Raw genomic sequence first — 14,495 nt, 5'->3', positions numbered from 1 at the left:
AACCAAGGCCAAGTTCACGTTGGAATTTCTATGCATTGCTACGCATTGCGTTCTTATCTCAGATTTTACACGTTTCTTATATCTATGATTCCTCCCATAAACTATCTCCTATCTTTTCTTAAAAGAGGCGTTGCCATGGAGACGGATTCCTTTTATCACCCCATTCCCCCGTCTCCTCTCCATCCCTGTCTTCTCATCCCTTTTACGGTGGTCGCATCCTGCGACACTCAGCGAGCGCCTTTCTCCCATGAGAGAAAAAGGAGTGTCCCAAAAGAACAGAAGCTAGGCTGGGATGAGAAAAAAAGCTTTCTTTTGTCTCTTTCTTTCTTACTTTCTTGTGACGAAGATGGTGATTTAGAATTAAAAGACTTTCTCTTGCGTGATCCCCATCTATGTAGGTGCAGTTGTGCCACACCAGCTTATATATAAGATGAAGATTGGCTTTGAGGGTTTTAATTTTTTAAAGAGGGAAAGCAGTTTTATTTATGAATTTTTCATACTTGCTTTGTTTATACGTATATCTAGACTTGAATTTTTTATTTTTCTTCGGTAGGATCAAAGATAATTATTAATTAACTTTTAAACCGAAGGGAAGTAATAGAAAATTAAAAATGTATGTATCTGCCACAAGAAAGTACATTTCATAAATTCCCTAAATAAAAGTTTCGAAAATAAAATATAAAATTATGTTTATCTTGTAGAGCGGTTACGTTATACAACATTTTGAATGACCAAAAGCACCTACACCCTCTAGCGGTTTTATGATATGATTATTTTGCAGAATCTAAGCCTTTTTCAGCCCCTCTTCTGATACCCCCTTACCAAGAAGCGATATCTAGTTCACTAGGGAGAAGTTATAAATTCGCCATGTTTCTAGCTTTATCTCCAGTCCAAACGTAGGTCCGGAGTTAATCCCCGCCTCTAAATTACAAACAGCATCTCATTGGTTCTTGAAAACTCACGTCAGCGCGACGCGAATGACGAAAATTTCTTATTTTCCGACTGAGGAGAGGTGAAATAGCCCGGCCTTCTTTTACATCCCCCCCTTGTATTTTGAAAGGGGGACTGGGACTATGGCGCGTGAATACTTAGGCATCTTATACCTTCTCCCTAGTAAACTAGATATCGCTTCTTGCCCTTACTGCCATGGTATAGCGCGAGCGGAAACTATAACATATATAGTCAATATTTGGGGCGATATTATTAACTTTAGTGTCGACCCCTTATTAGGTAATCGATAATACAGTAGCAATAACGTGTGTATGAACGGTCCCCCGACGAGAAGGCATCGGTTCCATTCCATATTTGCGCCCCAATAACTGGAGGGGGCGTTTGTATAGCGTATCTCCTTACATTTAGAAAATGACTCTTTTTCCCATTCCCATCCTCCAATGGCTCCCTTTTCTCTAGACGATCTCGACTTCGAATCTTTCTCCGATTACTATACGCGTCTCAAAACCAAAGCCGCGAATTCCTCCTATATTTCCATAATTCCATTGTCACCATAAAATGCGTAAATAGCTCCGCTGTCCTAAAATTTCCAGTCAAGGGACACAATCTCTGTTAAAGGAATGGGTTTCACTTTCAAATTACAAGATATGTTCCTTCCATAAGTATGACACTTCCTAAACTTCGTAGTGCTAGTCTTAGACTTACAGCTCGGGCTAGTTAGAGGGAGAACGACAAGCGAGAATTGCATGTCTACACTCGGTGGTTAATTTTGCAGGATTTCCATCGAATCCTATTTAGTCTGTTCTGAGCCTTTGACAGCGCCCCAGTCACCAGGCGTCGCTTTACCTCGAATCTATGACCTACGCTGCCACTCATTTCATGACAAGCTCCAGTTTGTAACCAGTGACAAACTTATGATGATCATATCTTATGAACTTATGCTTATATCTAATCGGATTTTGACCAATTCTTTACCAACACTCCCAGATGATAGAAAGAGTCCATTGAAAGTTTGCGTCCGTAATTTATAATGTTCTCGTCTTTGGCAGGAATAGACCAACGAAAGGGCAAGATTTAGTATTTGTGTCGTCTAGCAAACCTTCAATTGACTCTTTTAAAAACCGAAAATCTTAAACCATAGACGATATAGAGAATTAAAGCTGTTTGTCTCGTCTATGGCGATATTAGACCAACGAAAGGGCAAGATTAAGTATTAACAGACGACGCACTTTCAACCGACTATAGCTCTTTAAAGCAACCCTTCGAAAATAGCTCAATATAGACTCTTCTATGAAGAAGAAGAAGAAGAAGAAGTTGCAATTTTAATCACGCTAGAAGTATTTATTTTGTGACTTTTTAATATAAAAACAGATTTCAAGGGGACCACTTTCCCTTTAAGGGGGTTCCCTTAAGGACAGGTCTGGAAAGATCTCTCTCTTCTCTCTTCGGGTTTTCCCGCAGTGTATTCCCACTTTCCCTCTGTTTGAGCCCCAAAATCAAGTTAAGGCCAAATATCCTGAAGGGAAATGCGACTGGAGCCACGCAGCAACCCAACTGAAGAGGATATCGGAGATTTCAGGGACCGGTTCCTATAGCTGATGGGGGAAGGTGGAGTTGGAGTTTGGATATAGATACATTTCAAATCAAAGCTACTCGAGCTACAATTGGTTGGCCCGGTTATATTGGAGCAAAAGTGAGAAACAAAACAGTAGCGAGATACATTATGAGAAACGATATACTATAGGTCAATAATAGGCCAAGTTAGACAAAACAGTAGCGAGATACATTATGAGAAATAATATACTATAGCAGTGGCGTCGCTAGGCCTTTTTTGGGGGGGCTATAGCCCCCCCAAATTCCAAACTTAGCCCCCCCAAATTCCAAACTTAGCCCCCCAAAATAATCCGTAAACCCTACCAAATAATTGCTGTTAGCAACCTAAAATTCTGTATCAATATATAAAAGATTATAATGATAGATTCGTTAAGTTTAATCTCAGCAGAGATGAATTTCAATATCAAACAGTACGAATGTACGATTTTGAAGAAAAAAACAGATGGAGACAAGTAAAATGTTTCATGTTCTTTCGAAGGGAGTCCCAATAGTGTGGACTAACAGCTAACCAAAATTAAAAATAAACTTAAAACGAGTTCGGTTCCGTACTCTTTATCAATAAAAGGTTGTATATCTTTAAAATACGAATAATTTCACGTTGACACAAATTTACGGATAGTTTTAAAGGTCTACACATTTTCCAATGAACCCATTATGCAATTTTTTTTATTAAGTTCTTATAATAACTAGTTTGCCCAGATTTAGCCCCCCCAAATTTCAAACCCTAGCGACGCTACTGTACTATAGGTCAATAATAGGCCAAGTTAGACAAAACAGTAGCGAGGCAAGACCAGGGATAGTTTTAATTTTAGAAGTAGGAATGGAGAATGGTTTCAGTCCGACTCGTAGCCCAGTATAGAACCCCTCCCTCCAACACGTCACGAAAAGTTTAAATTACCTTATTGGCTCACTTAATCTACGTTTGATGACGATACTTATCATAACGAAAACGGTGTTGGAAAGGAAGATGATATACTAAAGGTCAATAATAGGTTTAGTTTAATATGAAATTTAAGAAAAGCCTGATAAGATAAGGGTGGTATATAACGTTCGACAATGAGACTTCACGGCTCAGTATCACTGCTTAAGAATAAAGTTATGTAAAAGAAATTCCGCTTGACCTGCTCTCCGTATCGTATCAAGAAATACCGGATGTAACGGAGTGTTTTAACTTTTTGAGTTTGAGATGAATGCGACTTGTAAGGTGAGTATGCCTTGTTTAAAGCTTTGAATATAATTTACGGAGGATTTAATGAAACTCTATCATGCAGTTTAGTCTACAGGGTGTTTTTGAAAGGTCCATCACAAATTAAGGAGCGTGATTATTGGACCAAACTGAGTGAAACGTATCAAAGAACATGGGGTCTACAACATTTAGTTTCGGAGATATGGCCCCCCAAACATTTGCCCCAAAAACGAAAAAATATCCCAAAATGTGGAGTAAGGGTTATTGCCATTACCCAACTTGTTTCGAAGTCATAGAGAATTTCAATAGCCTTGAATTTGAGAAACACTAATGTAACTTTAGATAGCAGAAGGGTATAAATGGGTAGAAGTACGCGTACGGCGGTAATGTTAAACTAATACCAAGTGTCATAGTGTTTTAACATTTCTCAGCACCCAGTAAAATGGTTGCGATTGAAGGTTGAGTTTGTTCATTACGTTAGTGTTTGATGTGTCACAGAGAAAACGCCATGATACGATCCCAATGTAAATGTATTTTTTATTAGTTCTTCATTCTTAATCTGTAACAAATAACTACTACAAGAATTGTTCAAAGTGTTCACCACCCGCGTTAAGGCAAACTTGAACACGCCTTACAAACGATTCCCTAACACGTTGCAAAATGCCTGGAGTATCGCGAATAGTTTGACAGGCATTAACGATTCGTCGACGAAGCTCTTCCACATCAGGTACTTCACTCTGATAAACTATGTCCTTCAAGTGGCCCCAAAGGTAGAAATCGCACGGGTTAAGGTCGGGTGATCGAGCAGGCCATTTCACGGGTCCACCTCGACCTATCCACCGAAAAGAGAACGTCGCGTTAAGGTGAGCTCGGACAGCGAGACTGAAATGTGGTGGTGCACCGTCATGCATGAACTACATTCTGCGCACCAAACCTAAGGGCACGTCGTCAAGTAATTCCGGTAAAACGTCTTGTAAGAATTGTAGGTACGCCTCACCGTTTAACCTGGGCTGTAGAAAATAAGATCCAATTAAATTGTCACCTACAATACCGCACCACACGTTTAAACTAAATTGTACTTGGTGAGATTTAACGAGCGTTGCGTGAGGGTTTCTTTGGGACCATTGATGCTTATTATGCAGGTTAATAATACCATCTTGCGAAAAATTAGCTTCGTCTGTGACTAACAGACTACGCGGGAAATCAATGGCGTTTATCAATGCGTCGTGGGTAGTCCGCGGAATTCAAACCTTGAACCTTTTGAAAATGGTAAGAATGAAACTGGTGACTTTTGAGGATTTTCCACACGAGCACGTGACCAACGCCTAATCGCTTACTCACCTGGCGGGTACTTGCTTCTGGTTCGTCCTCGAAAATAGTAAGGGCTTCGTCTTCTACGGCCTCTGGGACTTCTTGCCCTCTAGGTTGAGATCCACCATTTTACTGGGTGCTGAGAAATCTTAAAACACTATGACACTTGGCATTAGCTTTACATTACCGCCGTACGCGTACTTCTACCCATTTATACCCTTCTGCTATCTAAAGTTACAGTAGTGTTTCTCAAATTCAAGGCTATTGAAATTGTCTATGACTTCGAAACAAGTTGGGTAATGGCAATAACCCTTACTCCACATTTTGGGATATTTTCTCGTTTTTGGGGCAAATGTTTGGGGGGCCATATCTCCGAAACTAAATGTTGTAGACCCCATGTTCTTTGGTACTTTCCGCTCAGTTTGGTCCCATAAACACGCCCCTTAATTTGTGATGGACTTTTCAGAAACACCCTGTATATTGGGAAGAATTTGAAATAGTTTTTAGTTTAGTTAATTATTATTAAATAAACTACTGTCAGTTATTTAGCATTCGATTTATTTCAAGTTTAAATTTTATTTAATATTCCATCCCTTTTCTTTTAAGTTCGTAAATGTTTTCAATTAAATTTGATTAAATAATAATTATTTAGATAAGCGCTTTAGAATCTGGCACGTCAAATTACCGCTAAGCCTATAATTCAGATCTTCAAAATTGATTAATTAATTTATTTATTTATTTAAGCCTCGGTAATTTCCAACTTAAAATCTTACCTATCAGTTTACTTTGCAAATTAGAAATCGGTCTTTTGAATGAACGATTTTGGATCACTCTGATTAAAAATGCTATTCAATTTTTAACGACTCATTAACTTGATCTAAAAAATCGATAAAATACATTATCTTCACCAAAGGGATGCTTAGAATAACGTCATAAATTTCCAAAAAAAAAAGAATAAATAGATAACAGAAGAAAAAAAATCATTCAAAACCTCGTTCGATCTCTCAATATTTTCCTAGCAACAAATATACCATAGAACCCGCCTAGTAAAGTATCCAATAGAAAAACGTTGAATTTTGAGCGCGAACTAGGAGTAGTACGTGTATTTTATTTGCAATTTAAAAATCGCTATATCCTTTCTCTCTGTTGATCGTACTACGAAATGGGAACTGGGGAATACTTTTTTAAAGTTTTTGAAATCACGGAGATTTTTCCTGACTTTTCATAGGAAGCTCGTAGGCGGAAGCTCTCAGGGTCTCTCTTCATCGATCGGTTAGGCCTTAAGGCTGACACATTATATGGCAAGCTGCTACCGGTAAGGCCATAATCCCCTCTCCCACTCTCTCAAAAGGGAGAATTCCTGAGCAGCCTGACCCATCAGGCATCGGTAGGAACCTTTTCTCAAACTTTCTCTTCATATCCGAGACAAGTAATATCGCAAACAGACGTTATATATTTAATTTCAAGCCTACCCATACTATACTTGCGTTTAAAACAACCCCCTTGAAACTTCCGTAGCGTGTCCCTGCCATATATATTTGTCTACTGGTCTATTTTTTTGCTTTGGTGTAGGCAGACTTTGGGCTGGCACTTAGCCCAATGTATCTCGCACAATTTTTTAACCTACAGGGCATTTTGGGGCCCGTGAATGTTTTCTTTAGTCTGGGAAAATAACATTGAAGAGACACTGGGAATTCTCTTTTGTGAAGCTATGATATTTAGGACTACTCCCTTTTTCGGGTTTAACTGGGCACAATTTAAGAATATATAATTCGGCTGGCTTCATTAGTACTAGACTTTACTAAAATTTACTTCGCTGTCTGGTAGTAGGACATGCATCATATATTGACGTCACCATAGCCCGATTTATTGGAGCCCCGCCCACATCTCCGGAGTTTTACCCTTCACTGGGAGAGAAATATTCCCGGTGTTGGTTCTATATATTTTTTTTCTTTCCTGCTTTGAAGTTTCAACTCTCCTAAAGTTGAGACTTTTAAATTGAAAAAAAAAAAGAAAAAAAAATCATTTATATATATGTATAATTTGATTCCATTGGGAGATAACGATTTCAATTAAGATTTTCTTTCTCTTTTGCTCTTTCGCTCTCTCTCTCTCTCTCTCTCTCTCTCTCTCTTTCGGATTCGAGAGATAAAAGGTGTATTTATTGATTAGGACAAACAGATAAATCGCAACAGGTGGACCGTGTAAGTGGGAGAGAATCTGTCTTGGGTTAACTTTTGGAGGAAAGGTCCTGTGGAAGCTAAACGTACTTGGGTTGTCTGCTTTTCCAAGATTACGTAACATTTGAATAATTTAATATTGAAATCCTAAACCTAAATTTAAATTCAATCCTGCACTTTATGTATTGTTAAGCCTAATAAGGGTTATTGCATTTGTTTAGTCTTATTCTTGCTACTGTACATATAAGTATATTCTTAAGGAGCTAGTAGCGTTTAGTTTCGACTTCTAAGCATTTTACCTCCCAATTCCTAAGCCTAATTCTCAAATAAATAAGACTTTCTATAACAATTTTATCAATCTTATAATTTCTGCTTAAATATAAATGAGTATTTACTGAGTACTCTCCCTTCAGCTTGGAGAAAATTGAGACGTATCATTGGTTCATTCTTCCCGCGTTGTTTTATTATTCATATCACTTTCCGTTTTGATAATATTGACATTTTCTCCCTTCAAACAATCCCTAGATTTTGATTTCTTCTCTTTTCCCATTCTCCCACGATATGTCATAATCATAAGACTCCCCGCTACTTTTTTCATTCCCAGCTAAGCCTAACTTATACTCCCGCGATTTTTCATTCAAAATTTGAATCGTTCATCGCGCCAGGGAAGTAACACGTACCCCTAATCTTTCTACTGAATATATAGTGGCAATTTACTTGCAAATTAGGTGGGAAAATATTCTATCAACGCTCATTGAAAAATATCTCCGGGGGAAAATTAGTATCAGGTATAATTTGAAACCTATCTACTTCAAGAACCTATTTAAGAACTGAGAACTTTCTTCTAAGATACATTTGGGCGGGAAAATATTCTATCAAAGGTCTTTGAAAAATATCTCCGGGGGAAAATTAGTATATGGTATAATATGAAACCTATCTACTATACTTCAAGAACCTATTTAAGAACTGAGAACTTTCTTCTAAGATACATTTGGGCTGTAGTCCTATGATCTCGGGTTTTTAACACCCACTTTTCCCGGTTCGCTCGTGCAGCACCGCCATATTGTCAACCAGAAAATTGATTTTAAATAATAGAGTAAGCTCTTTTGTTAATGCGCAGCCATCTTGGAAAATGGCGTCCAGAAAAATTAAAAGTACCTATTATCTATTCAAAGTCGAGTAATTTTGTATTGACTTTCTTAGTACCAGGGATAGATCTAATTTTAGAAGTAGGAATGGAGAACAGAGTAATCTGGGCACGCGTCAAAGCCCCGGACCCCCTTCCACGGGACGGAGGGGTATGAAAGAAGAGGCGGGTCATAACGACAGAGGTAAAAAGGAATAACGTATTTTTCGCCGTCCCCGTCAGCAACGTCATCAAAACGTACTTTAAGTGAGCCAATAAGATAATTTAAACTTTTCGTTACGTGTTGGAGGGAGGGGCTCTATACTGGGCTATGAGTCGAAATACTAACCGGTCTCCATTCCTACTTCTAAAATTAAATCTATCCCTGCATATGCATAGTCCCTTTGTTAGAAATGTCAGTAGCGAAGCGCAAGTGGATTTTGCTGGTACTAAAATATTATCCGTTTGTTTAAAATAAATAAATCATGGATTCTTATTTTCGTTTCAAGGCGCATGACTCTTTTCGGAGCCTTGAGCGGAAAATCGTTATAATCTCGTTGTAAAATCTCAAACCATAAATAAACTCTGGATTAGTGTTGAGGACCAAGGGGTAATATTTTGTTCCGGAATGAAGCCATTTTTAGGGATTACATTTTTTTTTTTTACATATTTTATGTAGTGGATTATTGTTACGTCAGAGGAAAAGGGTCAGTCGTATGTCATTTTTGACCATAACCAGAAGTAGATAATTTTTATTATGTCATCGTAAGTTTTTTCGCTTTAAACGTGTCGTTCAATCCATTCCTAGGCGTGCAGAGGACTTCTCTAAAGATTATTATATACTTCCTATGACACTCTATAATATATAATCTAGCCAGCGCCTTAAATGGCAGGCAATTTAACGGTTTTGACCGTCCGTAGCTGGGAGAAAAAATGGTTTGGTCACGCGATAGGGTATGTCCTGTGCCTTTTATGATCTTTTCACCATGGATGAATAAGTTCCTAGAGTTACTGGATAATCTACTGAGCGTAAAAAGCATCGAATATTATTTTTACACCATGACCTTTAACCCTTATTCCTAGTACAAAATAGATTAAATTTTCTGTATCTAAAATAACTATGGCGGCATCACTTATGACTGTGCCTCAGAAAGCACTTCCGTTTGTTTCCCTTTAATAACCTATTCTAAGTAACCAATTCCTCTCCAATCGACGACAAATTCACGGTGGAAGGAACGAAAAGTTTATCCAGTAACGCAAGCCGCAAGGTACACTCATACATCCATGGTTGCACGCGATAGCCTCTCTTCGGGTCTCTCAAGTACGACCTCGGGACCGTGGGCGTAGTCCAATCTAAAAACCGTAACGGTCACTCTTTTTCCCGTAACCCCACCCCCTCTCTCCCCGTTTCAAAGAACATTACTGATTTTATTCGATCGAACTCGTACCAAAAATGAAATTGAACATATGACCAGACAATCCGAGTTCATCGTGAAATCTATTTCAAGTAGTATTGAATTGTATTTCAAAGTTTAACTTTTGATTTATAAAAAAAAATTCAGCCTTAGATTAAGTAGAGTTTCTAGGGTTTTCTTCCAAATAATTAAACCCCATTAAGTTAATCTGAATTTTAGTTTTAGAATGTAATTTGTAGTTTCCGAAAATTTTCAACTTAATTTTAGCTACGATATAGACTTACTTCTAAAGTCAAGTATTTGTAATACTTACTATTTATGGATAATAATGTGTTAAAAATCCAATTTTACCACGATAAATTGATGAAATTTTAACTCGTGAACTTTGCACCGTTTTGAAACTAAAACTTGAAAGAGCCGATTTAAATTTGAAACTTGTATTTTACAAGTTGACAAAACTTTTTATTAGAGCGCGAAGTATTTTGTGTCTCGAGAAAAGTCAACATTTCTTTGAAGAAAAGGTTTAATAATGGTTCAAAATCGTGTTAGTAACTGAGATATTTAAATTTTTCCTAAGAAAACATATTAATTAATGTCACAATTACAACGACGTCTTCGAAAGGGTTACTTTGTTGAACAAACTTTATAGCGAGGTCCGTTCGCAGCCACTATATCCCGCAGTGTGTTTTAACTGTGTTTCTATGGGTTGTTGCGAGCACCACAGAATTCCGCGGTCGCATCCAATTTCATAGCCCTAATTCGCCATCTAGTTGAGAAAATAAGAATTCTGGAATGAAGTTCACGCTTTTCCTTTACGAAATATTGATTTTTGTCTCAGTTTTCTTTTAGTTTTAGCGGAGTTCTACTTTAATTAGACCAATGTTATAATTGCGTAGTGAAAATGCATTGCCCCTGTAGACGTTTTTCAATCCATTTCTAGTACACTAATGTTCAGGGAGAAGCCAACATTAGGCGTTCTCCCCTTTAATTTTTTCATTATTAGTTAGTTTTATCATTTAGACATTTAGTAGTGAAAGAGAAATATTTCTTTAATAAATAATATCTTCTTCTAAATTAATTTTATTTGTTCAAATGATAAAATTGAATTTGGAATTACATTTAATGATAATCTTACAGTTCATTTTCCCATTGCGATTTGTAAAACGACCCCGTCACGTGATGACATCTGCTGGCCTTAGTTTGAGTTCAGGCATAGCCCACTCGATCACGCGCAACACGACGCAAGCCGCTCGCGCTATAGAAGCCGTTCAAAGAATTCGATTTACATGTATAAGCGCAACTTTTGAAGATTATTCAAAGGAACCCAAATTGAACATTAAGTTCTATGGGAGGAGGTAGCTTTTTTGGCTAGATCCTTTGTCCTATACATCCGAATGACCTGAAATTTTAATGAGACGTGTGTTTTGGCGTGTTTTATTATACTAAAAGGGTCCAAGCTTCTAGAGTGGATAGTTTTTCTTATAAAAATTATTTTCCAAAGTCAAAATGATGACTTCAGTGCTAAGACTGAATATATCTTCGGATCTACTGGTCCAAATGTCCGGAAAATTGGATCTACTGGTCCAAATGTCCGGAAAATTGGATCTACTGGTCCAAATGTTCGGAAATTTTAATGAGAGGTATGTTACAATCTATTCTATTACACTAAAAAGGATTCAAGCTTTTAGAATGAATAGATTTTTAATAAAAATTAATTTCTAATGTCGAAATTGTAAATTCAGCATTTAATCCACAATATTAAGTGGTCCAAATGTCCTGAAATTTAAATAGTTTACAACATAGACTTATGCCGATGCACACTTATCGCTTCTTATAAATCTCTAACATGGACTTATGCCCAGAACCTTTTGAAAGACAAAGTTTAGTTATGTGTGAGAAATTTTAAAGAGAGAATGAAATTTCTCATTTTAGGTAAGGCAATATGATAAATTTCTGTGTTCATAAAAGACATACAGATATTACTGTTTGTTCATTAATATTTTCACTGTGCATCCGCATTATACTATTAGAGATGGATCATAAGCCTTTCCCCTTTGAAATCACCAATTAATGAAAATTATCACCTTAACACAATTTATCCCTTTTCACTCTAAGTGAGTTCATTGACATGTGCGTTGTACATTCGCATTGCATTGTTATAGACAAATCATAGTGGCCACCCTTTGAGAATCAAAAATCCCTTTTTCACTCACCCTTTAAATAGACGAACGATACATCTTCTTCTTCTTCAATAACCATCTAAAGAGATGGGGACCGCGGTTTGGACGTTTCTCTTCATCCCCCCCCCCATCCTCCTGCCGCCATCATAAAAGGTAAGACCATGGACTCGATTTAAATATTCTCAACTCTAGATAAGCTTTCAGTAGTAATACTTCTCAAGTAAGAAAAAGTACGTTAAAGTATTTTTAGCCACATCGTATGACGTACATCTACGATGAGGCTCTTAGTTTGACCTGCCCTGTTGTTGTTGTCCCCGTCGTTCCAGAATACCCGCCTATGCGGGGCTATTCACGTAAATTTTATGTACGCCTGTTAAGTACGGTACGATGTGGCTACTATTATGAGCCCAGCCCTTGGCCCATCTTGTTTAACTGTTGTTTATTAGAAATTTTGTTTAATCAAATCTTTCGTGTTCAAGCATTATTATTTGCCGGTTCAAGCAAATTAATGAATATTTCTGTTTAGTTCTATCATGGAAGAACTAATTTATTTATCTATATATAAATCAAAGTTCTGACTGACAAACTGACTGATAATCAACGCCCAGTCCAAACTGCTTGCCCTAGAAGGCTGAAAATTTGCAGGAACGTTACTCGTAAGTAGTAGGCGCGTACTAAGAAAGATTTTTCCAATCCGCCGCCATCTTAATAAATGGCGCCCCGAAATGTAAAAAATCTTCTCTATGCAACAAAGTCCGCGCGTTTCAACCGATTTCGCAAATATTTAGTAAACTGGTTTCCTTTAACCTATAGACGGGCTGAATGGTCTTTTGGGTTCGATTTGTTGCCATCTTTTTAAATGGCGGCCAGAAATTTAAAAACCCTTTTTTTTATTTTACTGACGGGCAACGCCGAGTGCCTTCGCTCCTAGGGTGCTACAAAAATATTAGTCATCAGTAAAATCTACCCATTCTTTATATCATTTTGATGGAAGTTCTTATTACACGCAAGCGACGCCGCTAGCTTGTTATAATTGCAGATGTTCGGTATTGATTCAAACGTTCCTGGCAATTCCGGCGTTACTCTATTCCTTGCCGCCATATTGGTATTTTTTTCTAAGCTATAAATGTTTATGTTTTGAGGCATACCAAGTACAATATACGAGGGGTCCGACTATACCAAAAAAAAGCGTGCTCTAACAAAAAAATTAGAACCCTTAATCCTTATTTCAATAAATTTACTTACGTTATAAGTGAATATCCGGGGCCACAAGCTAGTACTTTCTTTTAAAACTCTTCTCGATTTGTGGAGAAATAGTGTTTTGGGAACGTTCCCCTTTCACTAGCTCGAGATAGAAGCTCTCCAGGTTTACAGATTACAAATACGAAGGTCCATTTTTGTTACAATTAAGGGTTGGTCGCTTTAGAAATTGAAAGCTCAAGGTTTTTACTTCTGTTATTTTTGTATTCAAGGTTGGGTGGGGTTTTTTTTACTATTGTTCACTTGCACTTATATATATATTTCTTTTATATTGTAACCGTTGCAATATGCTTAATCTATACACGGTTAATAATATTTACGCAATTTTTCAACACTCAGTGACTTTACGCACTTTCTATCTGGACGCAAAAGCATAATGCTACGTTTTGCCACCAAATACCCTGGTTTTCCAAACTAACAACCTCGTTTTCCACCGTAGGATATTAGCGTGGAAAAGCGGTGGAAATTCTAAGCCGATTGTTAATAATAGAAATTTTCTTATTATTTTCAGTACTTGGACTCAACACTCGGAAGTTACAAGTTTATAAAAATATTCTTATTATTTTCATTATTAATCTTTTTAATAAAATCTAATGTATCAATGAAATGTATTTCAAAATAAAAACTTGCATTATATTATTTGATAAAATTATTTCTATTTATAAGCTTATTAATTATAGTTACGGCGTCAAATAATAAACAGAGTAAATGACTTTAACCAAAGTTATAATGAATGATTACACATTTTTGAAAAGTATTTTAATTACAAATTTTTATTAAATCCGATTGTATCAAATGGAATGTATTTCGAAATAAAATATTGCATTAATATTTATAAGTCTGCCTGATAAATTTATTTTTACTTGTAAGCTTACTAATTACATTTAGTGACTAAGGTATAGAAACTTGCTTCACACCTCTGAGTATGATTAAAATGCTTTCCCAACATGGTAGATCCGTGAGTCGAGTATGATGACGTGAGACCAATGACACACTCTTAATGAACAGTCAGAATAACTGGCTTTATCCAATGAATATTTTGAATACAGTATCAAAGTTATAATGAATGATTTTTATTTAACAGTGGGCTTGTTTATGTGTGTGGTAGTGAACGGACTAATCATACCTATATATATATATATAGACCTGTGACGTCAGATCACGTGACCTATGACGTCAGATCACGTGACCTATGACGTCAAATCACGTGACTAATGACGTTAGATCACTTGATATGACGTCAGACCACGTGACCTATGACGTCAAATCACG

At 37.0% G+C, this 14,495-nt stretch overlaps 1 protein-coding gene and 1 long non-coding RNA gene across 5 annotated transcripts in view; one reads left to right on the top strand and one right to left on the bottom strand.

Moving 5' to 3' along the window:
• Window positions 1-12,123, bottom strand: part of LOC149651433 (sodium-dependent neutral amino acid transporter B(0)AT3) — a 40,268-nt gene extending 28,145 nt beyond the window's left edge. Inside the window, exons 1-2 of one of the 3 annotated variants that reach the window (XM_089848331.1) lie at window positions 11,997-12,123; window positions 10,097-10,549 (exon numbers count right to left, since the gene is read on the bottom strand). The gene's annotated coding sequence lies outside the window, so the exon portion shown is untranslated. Of the gene's footprint in view, window positions 1-10,096; window positions 11,339-11,996 lie in introns of those variants that run through there. The other 2 variants (XM_089848333.1, XM_089848332.1) reach the window with 2 other exon arrangements.
• LOC149651432 (uncharacterized) overlaps window positions 1-13,756 on the top strand; it is a 260,536-nt gene extending 246,780 nt beyond the window's left edge. Inside the window, exons 9-11 of one of the 2 annotated variants that reach the window (XR_016371214.1) lie at window positions 12,008-12,116; window positions 13,003-13,068; window positions 13,735-13,756. This is a non-coding gene — a long non-coding RNA (uncharacterized LOC149651432). Of the gene's footprint in view, window positions 1-12,007; window positions 12,117-13,002; window positions 13,069-13,734 lie in introns of those variants that run through there. The other variant, XR_016371213.1, reaches the window with a different exon arrangement.
• Window positions 13,757-14,495: the final 739 nt, after the last annotated feature.

The sequence above is a fragment of the Phalangium opilio genome, unplaced genomic scaffold (genome assembly GCF_054372755.1).
Source record: "Phalangium opilio isolate 3A_F unplaced genomic scaffold, DU_Popi_V2 ptg000082l_1, whole genome shotgun sequence".
Taxonomy (NCBI): domain Eukaryota; kingdom Metazoa; phylum Arthropoda; class Arachnida; order Opiliones; family Phalangiidae; genus Phalangium; species Phalangium opilio.
The sequence above is the reverse complement of the archived record's forward strand: the minus strand, read 5'-3'. Positions and strand labels throughout refer to the sequence as shown.